Source organism: Vespula vulgaris, chromosome 22 (assembly GCF_905475345.1).
Source record: "Vespula vulgaris chromosome 22, iyVesVulg1.1, whole genome shotgun sequence".
NCBI lineage: Eukaryota > Metazoa > Arthropoda > Insecta > Hymenoptera > Vespidae > Vespula > Vespula vulgaris.
In genome coordinates, this window is record NC_066607.1 from 2,956,299 (window position 1) to 2,965,000 (window position 8,702).

The window sequence follows — 8,702 nt, forward strand, 5'->3', positions numbered from 1 at the left end:
TATCTCTGTCTCCGTCTATCTTTCGTTAACCACTGGTACGACTAACATTAAAAGAACGAGAACGAAGTGATGTAAGAGGGATGTATCTACTGGTAAGGGCCGCTTCCTCGTAATCTCCCTGTTCTTTTCTCTCTTTCTTCGATCGTATCCGAAGCGAGTAAGAAGGATGGAGTGAAAGAGAGAGAGGTAGAGAAAAAGAGAGAGAGAGAGAGAGTTATGCTATGCGGCGATCCAGGTTGGGCCCGGTTGAATTTAACGTGGCAGGTGCCCGCTGAATGGACAGCGCGAGGCCACCATCTTCCCTTTTCTCTCCCGCCTTTCGTCTTTCGCTCCTTCTACGGTCTTCCTTCTACCTACCTAACGTATTTTGCCTTCTCTTCCCTTAACTTTCTCCTCTCTCTGTCTCTCTTTCTCTCTGTCTGTCTTCCTCTTTCTCTTTTTCTTTCTCTTTTTCTTTCTTTTTTTCTTTCTCTCTGTAAATTTGTTTACCCATAGCTATCTCTATCTTTCTCGCTCTTTCTCACTTTACTATGTAATCTATTCATCGTTTATTTTCCTCCTCTCTCCTTTATTTTCATTCAAATATGGCAAGGTCGTTTGGTATTAATTCAATTATTAGATATTTGTCGAATATAAATTAATACGTCATAATTTTCTTTTTTATAAATTATATCATCGTCTTGATACCACGTGTTTCTATTTATTCATTAATTTATTTAACAGATAGATATATCATTCTTTGGTCGATTATATTACGTAGGTGGATACGCAGATAGATAGATAGATAGATAGATAGATAGATAGATAGATTGATATATAAATGTATTTATCTGAATAATTTTTGTTTTGAAAATTAAAAGTCTCTCCTGGTGTAGCTTTTTTTTCGTTTTCTATATCTTCATCGTAACAAACATGGATACGTTGCTTAGAAACAAAAGGCTAGGATAAGAAACAAGTTCTAATATCTACAGACAGAAAGTCTCACGGCCTTTCTTACTACGGGAGGGAATTTCTTCTTCCTTCTTTTCCTCCTCCTTCTCATCCTCATCCTCATCCTCCTCTTCCTCCTCTTCCTCCTTCTTCTTCTCCTACCTTCCCTCTTAGTTTCCGCGAGGACTTTGTTTAGAATCCGCGAGTATAATTTTGTGAAGCTTGGTTAGGTCGTGCAAGCAAGTGAGATAGAAAAAAAAGAAGAGAGATAGAGAGAAGAAGAGAGAGAAAAGAAGGTTTCTAAAGAATCGTGAGAAAACGTACAAATGTCTACGGGAAAACAACAAATCGAGTGATCTTTGGAAAGAAATGAATTGAACCTTGCTTGTTTCAATTAGCTCTGAACGGTACTCGCGTAACAACTTTTTGATAAAACAATTTCGACGAAAACGAATTTCTCAGAAATGAATTTTCACTTCGTAAAAAGCGATTCGTAAAGAACGATGACTGCATTTAATCCTATCGAATCCGTGCGACCATTCTCCAATAAACGATAATACGATAGTATAAAGTCAATCAACGATTTAATAATTAAAATCTACGAATGAAAGTTTGGAGTTATTATTGTTTTATTTGTTTTATCAACCGTGAACGGTACGTCGAAGAATAATATATTTTCGCATTTATTGAGGATAAATAAAAGAGAATAAAAAAATAAAAAAAGTGTTGAATTTTCATTGGAAATCGAAGACTTAACCCCTTATAATCTAAATGTATCTTTCTGGTACACCGCACGAAATCAAAAAGAATATTATGATTTACATTTAAATTACAGTTTCATTCTGACTTTACTGTTTTTGATCGGCTGAATCAATATATTCGGTCGATATTTCGTTGCGATCGAAATAAAATCAAAGTTGCCGTGATATTATGCCAAGAGATAAAAGTTGTATGTCGGATGCGAAAGAGGATCAAAAAAAAAAAAAGAAAGAGAAAAAGAACAAAAAAAAAGAAGAAGAAGAAGAAGAAAATTAACGAGGAAAGTTTAGCAAAGAGTTTCCTTTTCGTATTTACATGTCTCCCGTTAACGAAGTTTCTTCTTCGATGATTCGAAATATGGCAGAAGAAGAAGCAGCAGAAAAAGCAGAGGCAAAAGAGGAAGAGGAAGAATAAGAAGAAGAAAAAGAAAAATAAGAAGAAGAAGAAGAAGAAGAGGAGGAGGAGGAGGAGGAGGAGGAAGAGACGCACAACGGTGGTTTTGGGTCAATACAGACGGGCCAGTGTTTGACGAGTTTTTATCACCGACAACTTTCGGAATACACTCTTTTAGTTTTCGAAGGCGTAACGTGGAAGACACGGATACCTTTTTGGAAGTAAGTACATACACGCATACACATACAAACACGTTTGTACATATACCAAGGTACTCACGATACTCACTAATATACCATACGTATGAGTGAAAGGAGAATCGACACGTAGAATACACGAGATCGAACGATCCACGAAATTCGAAGAAAATTTTCAAGATTCTTTTCGTTAGCGGTCCGCTAACGAACGATTTTTCCGAACGAAATAAAATGACTTAAAACTCTCAATTCTCGTTATTAGTCGTTGTTGTCGTCGTTGTCGTTCTCGACACGCCCCAACACCGACCGATGCTGAAACGAGTCCTTGCGGTTAATACGCGGCTTCGTAAGAATACGAAGCTCGCTATGCGAGCTCATGGCGAATCCAGTCCTTCGATATGCGCGATGATCACGAACGTAACCATGTAAATCTATGTACAAGTATGCATATGTGTGTGTTGTGAGCTCTCTGGACGAGCAAACGAGTCCCATGCGTTTCTAATAACACGTAGCTCGACAAATTTCATTTTGCGCTTCCTCGAGAGAATTCTAACGAAATCTAACTTCGACGACGACTTGTGCCAGTTAAATCCTTTACTTTTTATATTTCATCGATCTTTTTCTTATTTTTTTTTTTTTTTCTTATTTCTTCTTTTCATTCATTCTTCGGAAAGAATATTAATTCATTAGGATTTTGTAATATAGGTGTGTGTGTGTGTATACATACTTGATAAGATCGATAAGTTATACAATTATAAATAACATCTATTTATTAATCAATTCGCGATAATAACGGAGAACTATGCACAAAGTTCGAATTAGTACTTTGGATTGTTTATAAAAAAATATTGCATTTTGTATCGTAATAATAAATATCGTATATAATCTTAATGATTTATATGGATCAAATATATATAAATATATATAATATATAAATATAATAAAAACAATAAATATTTATTACAATTTATATTGTAATAAATCGTAATAAACTTTTTTATACTAACAGCTAATATATAACACTCATGAATCCACCTCGAGTATCTCGACAGTTGCCATTATTTTTCTCTGCCCTAACCCACTAATTGTAGAGACAAAAATAAAAAAAAAAAAAAAAGAAGAAAAAGGGAAAGAAAGAAAACATTTAATCAACCTTCAAAACGTTCATTAAAGATAAAAGTAAAAAAAAATAATCTTATGAAAAAAAGGGAGAGGAGGATGGTAGTGGAGACTCGATAGTCGCTTATCAGTTCAGTTCGATGCGGTATACCGCGAACTTTAGCGCAAGAACAACTCGAGAGATCGAATCGAATCGATTTGTCGTGTGCAAGTCGACTGTACAACCTGTCGAGAGAAAGACAGAGAGAAGGAGAGGGACAGAAAGAGAGAAGGAAGAAGAAGACAAAAAAAAAGAAAGAAAAAAAGAAAGAAAGAAAGAAAAAGAAAGATTTCTTTCAAAAGAAATTCGTAAAGCGCTGAACGAAGTCCATGAGGCCCTTTTCGTGAAGAATCTTCACGAAGTTAGGCATCTCTTTCTCTCTCTTCTCATCGTTCTCTCTCCCTCTCTCTCTCTCGATCTATCTATCTCTCTCTCTCTCTCTCTCTCTCTCTCTCCTTACTCTTCTGCGTTTCCGCTAAGGCTCAAAGCTGCGAGAGCCTCTTCCCCGCGAGAAGGACGTAAACCCGTCAGTGTGCTTTAGCCTCTTAATAGTCCGACCTTGAGCCAGAACTAAGGAGTGCCTTTGCTACGAGAAGCAACCTTCGATGTGCCTTCGTCTCTCTCTCTCTCTCTCTCTCTCTCTCTCTCTTTCTCTCTTTTTTCCCTCTTTTTCTATCTATCTATCTATATATATATATATCTCTTTCTTTCTATCTACTAATTTATCTATTTATCTATCTATCTATCTATCTGTCTTTCTTTCAGGGTTCAGCTTACAAGTGGCTGTGACACACAAGCCTTAACACGTCCAATTTACGACGAGAGTTCGAAACACGATAGATAGAGCCATTCGGCCCTAAGGGACTTAACGGAATTCGAGCATCTTCGTTAGATCTTTTTCAAAGATCACTTTCGAAAAAATTCCTTCGACGTGCGATCCACCAGCATTCATTGGGCTTCCATTGGCTCATTAGGACACAAGGCTAATATTTTGATCGATTCAAACCAATCTTTTCATAACGCGTGTTAATTACTCGTCTAAATAATTCTAATACGTTGAATCGATCTATACGGAATAAACGAATGGATCGATAGTGAATGATTATTTATGATCGGGGATAGATTAAGTCATCTGTAAATTATATATATATACTTGTAACATATAATACACTTATAACAGATAATCAACAAACGAACTATCCTTTCTCTTTTTTCCTAAAACCGACTCTTACAAAATTGAAAATTAAATCAAGACGAATAATTCATTAGAAACATATATTCCTAATACGAAAAAGAGATAAAAGAATTCTCTTGATCAATTGATCGTTTAATTCATTTATTTGTTCATTAATATAATAACAAAACAAATAGAGAATTGAAATTAAACGAAATCGATAAGTACTCGAACGAATTAATGATCGAGTAACGACGTCGATATCGAGAAATCAAAGATGGAGAAAGAGACAGAGAAAGAGAGAAAAAGAGAAAGAGAGATAAACACGATCGATTCTTGCGATCTTCGATCTAAAACGTACGACGCACGTCCGAAGACGAATCGATCCATGCCGCGAGAGATCCAGCGAGATGGAATGCGTTCGAGGGAGTAACGGATACAAAATATCTTGCGTACACGAATCGCGAGGCCACTTCTCTCTCTCTCTCTCTCTCTCTCTCTCTCTCTCTCTCTCTCTCTCTCTCTCTCTCTCTCTCTCTCTCTCTCTCTCTCTCAAACACACTGTCTCTCTCTCTCTCTTTCTCTTTCTTTCTCTCAGGGCCGTCGACGTAAGCTTCGAAATCCACTAGAAGAAATTACTTGTTGGCTGTTATTGAGCAAACGTTAGAAATCTATCGATAATAATACACCTAAAACTAATCTTCTAATCTTCTCTATCTTCCTCTCCATCTCTGTCACTCTTTAATCCTTTACGAATCATTCGAAAGAAAATATTGAATTGGTCAATAAATAGTAATGAATTTTCAATGTTGAAATATTAATATTCAAATATTAAAGCTAAGTAGAAATGTTTTTCGAATTATTATAAAATATTCTGCGTTATATGGGGTTATTTATTCACGTGGGAAATATTATGTAAACATTTTTCTATCTTTTTTCTCTTCTTTTCCTCTATAAAACGATACTATGAGATATGAAAAGTATTTATAAAAAAAAAAAAAAGAAAAAAAAAAGAACTATGCACAGTGTTATTTATTTAAGAGTAAAATACGAAACGCTTGCTCGTATAAAAAGTAATATTGCTATAATTATTTTTTGCTTGTATAATTCAAATAATATAAAATAGTGAAAATATCGATCTGATAGTTATTTATATCGAATATTTTATTTTTACTTTTTACGTTTCGAGGATCAACGGATTTATTTTCTAATGAACTTTTGTTAAAAACCATATAATGATTAATCTAAGCATAATAAAAAAAAAATCGTTCTATATGTTTCTGTATGTATATATATATATCGTTTCTATATCGTTCTATATGTTTCTATATGTATATCGATTTACCAAAACGAAGATCTTCCATCGTAGAATAGATTCCGGAAGAATCTCGGAAGGAGTCCGGAAGACGTTGAACGACTACTGCGTTCCCGTTGAGACTGTCCAAGGAAGGAAAACGCGAATTTAATTTGGCGAACGGAAGCCATAGAAAACAACGATGCGATACACGTGACGAAAGAAAAGAGGGGGGTGGAGATGGGCGGGGATTGACGAAGATAATAATCTCCTACAATATATACATCGTCGTATTATTCTCTTATTTCTAAAAATCTACGTATGCATTTGTGTGAAATATTTGTTGTTCTCTCTTTAAATGCATTTCTGCATTTTTTGTTTTTTTTTTTGTTCGCAAAAATATAAATACGCTGACGATACGTATGCAATATTATATACGAAGATAAAAAGCTTTGATAATAAGATTAAAAATTCTTAATAACCCGTATATATAAATATATTTATATATGGGTTATTAATATTGTATATAATGTATAAAAACTAAAAAACAAAAAATTAAATTAAATTAAATCGATAACCAGATTTTTTTTAAATGATAACGAGAGTAAAACGCTACTCGGTACAAGTTCACTATCTGGGCGCGAAAATTCAATTTTAACATCGATCGATGTTCGCGACGGTAAAACAAATATTCCGAGATACACACAAACACACACACATACACCACACGCAAAAGACCTTGAATAATTTAATTACACGTAATTACTGAATGGATTTTAATCGACAAATAATAAACTATGATCGAAACATTCAACAAATACCCCGATCCTTTCTTAATCCTAACCTCTTCACACACGCAGTTTCTCGAGTAATTATCAGAAAATATTTAAACGAAACGTCACGCAATGTCGATAAAAGAAAAAGATTTAAAAGTCTAAAAGATACGTTTACAAGTTTTAAAGAATTCATACCTTTTTTTTCGTTCTCGTATGATAGAAATTTGCTCGTGCTAAATCGTACCTTAGAAACGTGTCGAATAAATATCTTGATCTTCCTTCTTATAACCCCTCCCCACTCTTCCACTCCCCTCTCCCCTCTCCCCTCTACCTCTTCACGTCGATCGACCGTTGAAAAGGTAACGTACTTATCGATCGTCCTTTCAAAAAAAAAAAGAAAAGAAGAAGAAAACCGAAAGAAAAACGTTACACATCTGCTCTCTCTTTCTCTCTCTCATACGAATACAACTTCATGTCTTAAACGCATCTTATCTCGAAAAACGATTCGTTCGATTTATTTCGATTTTTAATATACGACACGCGCGCGTGTGTGCGTGCAAATTTTACATTAAAAATAAAAACGAGAATAACGAAAGAGAAACAGATAAATCTAAATTAACGCAGAACAGTAACGAGCGAATTCATTCGATTACTGTTACGCAACTATGTCTCGTTAGGTATATTTACAACGGAAAAGGTTAAAAGAACAGAAGTGAAGAAGAGTAGAAAAAGAAAAAAGAAAAAAAAAAGTAAACAAAACGAACGAAAGAAACTCAGGAAAGTGATCGCGATTCTACGAAAGTTCCTAGATTAGTTTACATGTATTAATTCGTTGTATTTCGAAGAAAAACGTCGACACTTTACCGACCGATCAACCGAGTAAACTTAACGTTCAATCTCAAATATATATACACACTTGCATATATAGATACATAAACTCATACATAAATAGATAGATACATACGTAACGTCAAATTGATTGGCGTGATCGATTTTCAAAGAATCGATCGTACGAAAGACGATCGTCTTCTTGTTTCGAGAAGAAGGATCGAATGCGTTCGGAAGAAAAATTATAAGTCGAACGGGAGGAATATACGAAGAGAGTTGTATAGTTTGATGGTGGGGAGGGGGAGAGAGAAAGAAGGATAGAGAAAGAGAGAGAAAGAGAAAGAGTACGAAAACGACAGAGAGAGAGAGAGAGAGAGAGAGAGAGAGAGAGAGAGAGAGAGAGAGCAGAGCGCGCATGAGCGCGCGAAAGAAGATAATAAGAAAAAGGAACCAAGATGAAGAAAAAAAAAGAAAAAAAAAGAAAAAGAAAAAACAGAAGAAAAAAGATTTAGGGACGGAGGGCCCTAAATCGAAGTCGCAAGGTCGAAAAAGGGTCCAGGGACTTTGGGAGTCCGTCCCTGAGATATCTCTCTCTCTCTCTCTCTCTCTCTCTCTCTCTCTCTCTCTCTCTCTCTCTCTCTCTCTCTCGTGCGCGCGGTTAAGCGAAACCGGGCGAGCTGCTAACTCACCTCGTGCCACATTCCGTTGCTTGCTGGCTTCCCCGAACGTTTTCGTCGACGTTTCGTCGTAATCGATGAATAAAATAATAATGATGACGAACCGATGACAGCAATTAAAATATAACAAAACGGGCCGATAGATGGAACGAGACACCTTTAGAAATCATCCAACTTTGATCGGCGAAACACCCGCGCACTTGCCACTACCGACACTTGATCTTTTCTCCCTCTTTCCTCCTCTTCGTCCTCTTCTACTATCTTGCTCTCCTTCTCTTTTTCTCTCTGTATCTTCTTCCTCTTCCTTTCTCTCTCCCTCCCTCCCTCCCTCCCTCCCTCTCTCTCTCTCTCTCTTTCCTTTTCGTCAGTTTCGTAATTTCAAACGCGAACCGATTGCGCGCTAAAAATCAAATAACTCGTTTTTACCAATCGGAGATATATTCACGATTGATTCCAAACCGTCAAGCATAATAACAATAGTAATAGTAATAATGATAATATTAATGATAGTAATG

At 35.7% G+C, this 8,702-nt stretch overlaps 1 protein-coding gene across 3 annotated transcripts in view; it reads right to left on the reverse strand.

Annotated features, from left to right (window-relative positions):
• Nucleotides 1–8,702, reverse strand: part of LOC127071542 (myb-like protein Q) — a 38,703-nt gene that overhangs the window by 29,145 nt on the left and 856 nt on the right. The window contains exon 1 of one of the 3 annotated variants that reach the window (XM_051010920.1): nt 8,200–8,702. This exon is cut by the window's right edge and continues 856 nt beyond it. The gene's annotated coding sequence lies outside the window, so the exon portion shown is untranslated. Of the gene's footprint in view, nt 1–5,957; nt 6,247–6,926; nt 7,069–8,199 lie in introns of those variants that run through there. The other 2 variants (XM_051010923.1, XM_051010921.1) reach the window with 2 other exon arrangements.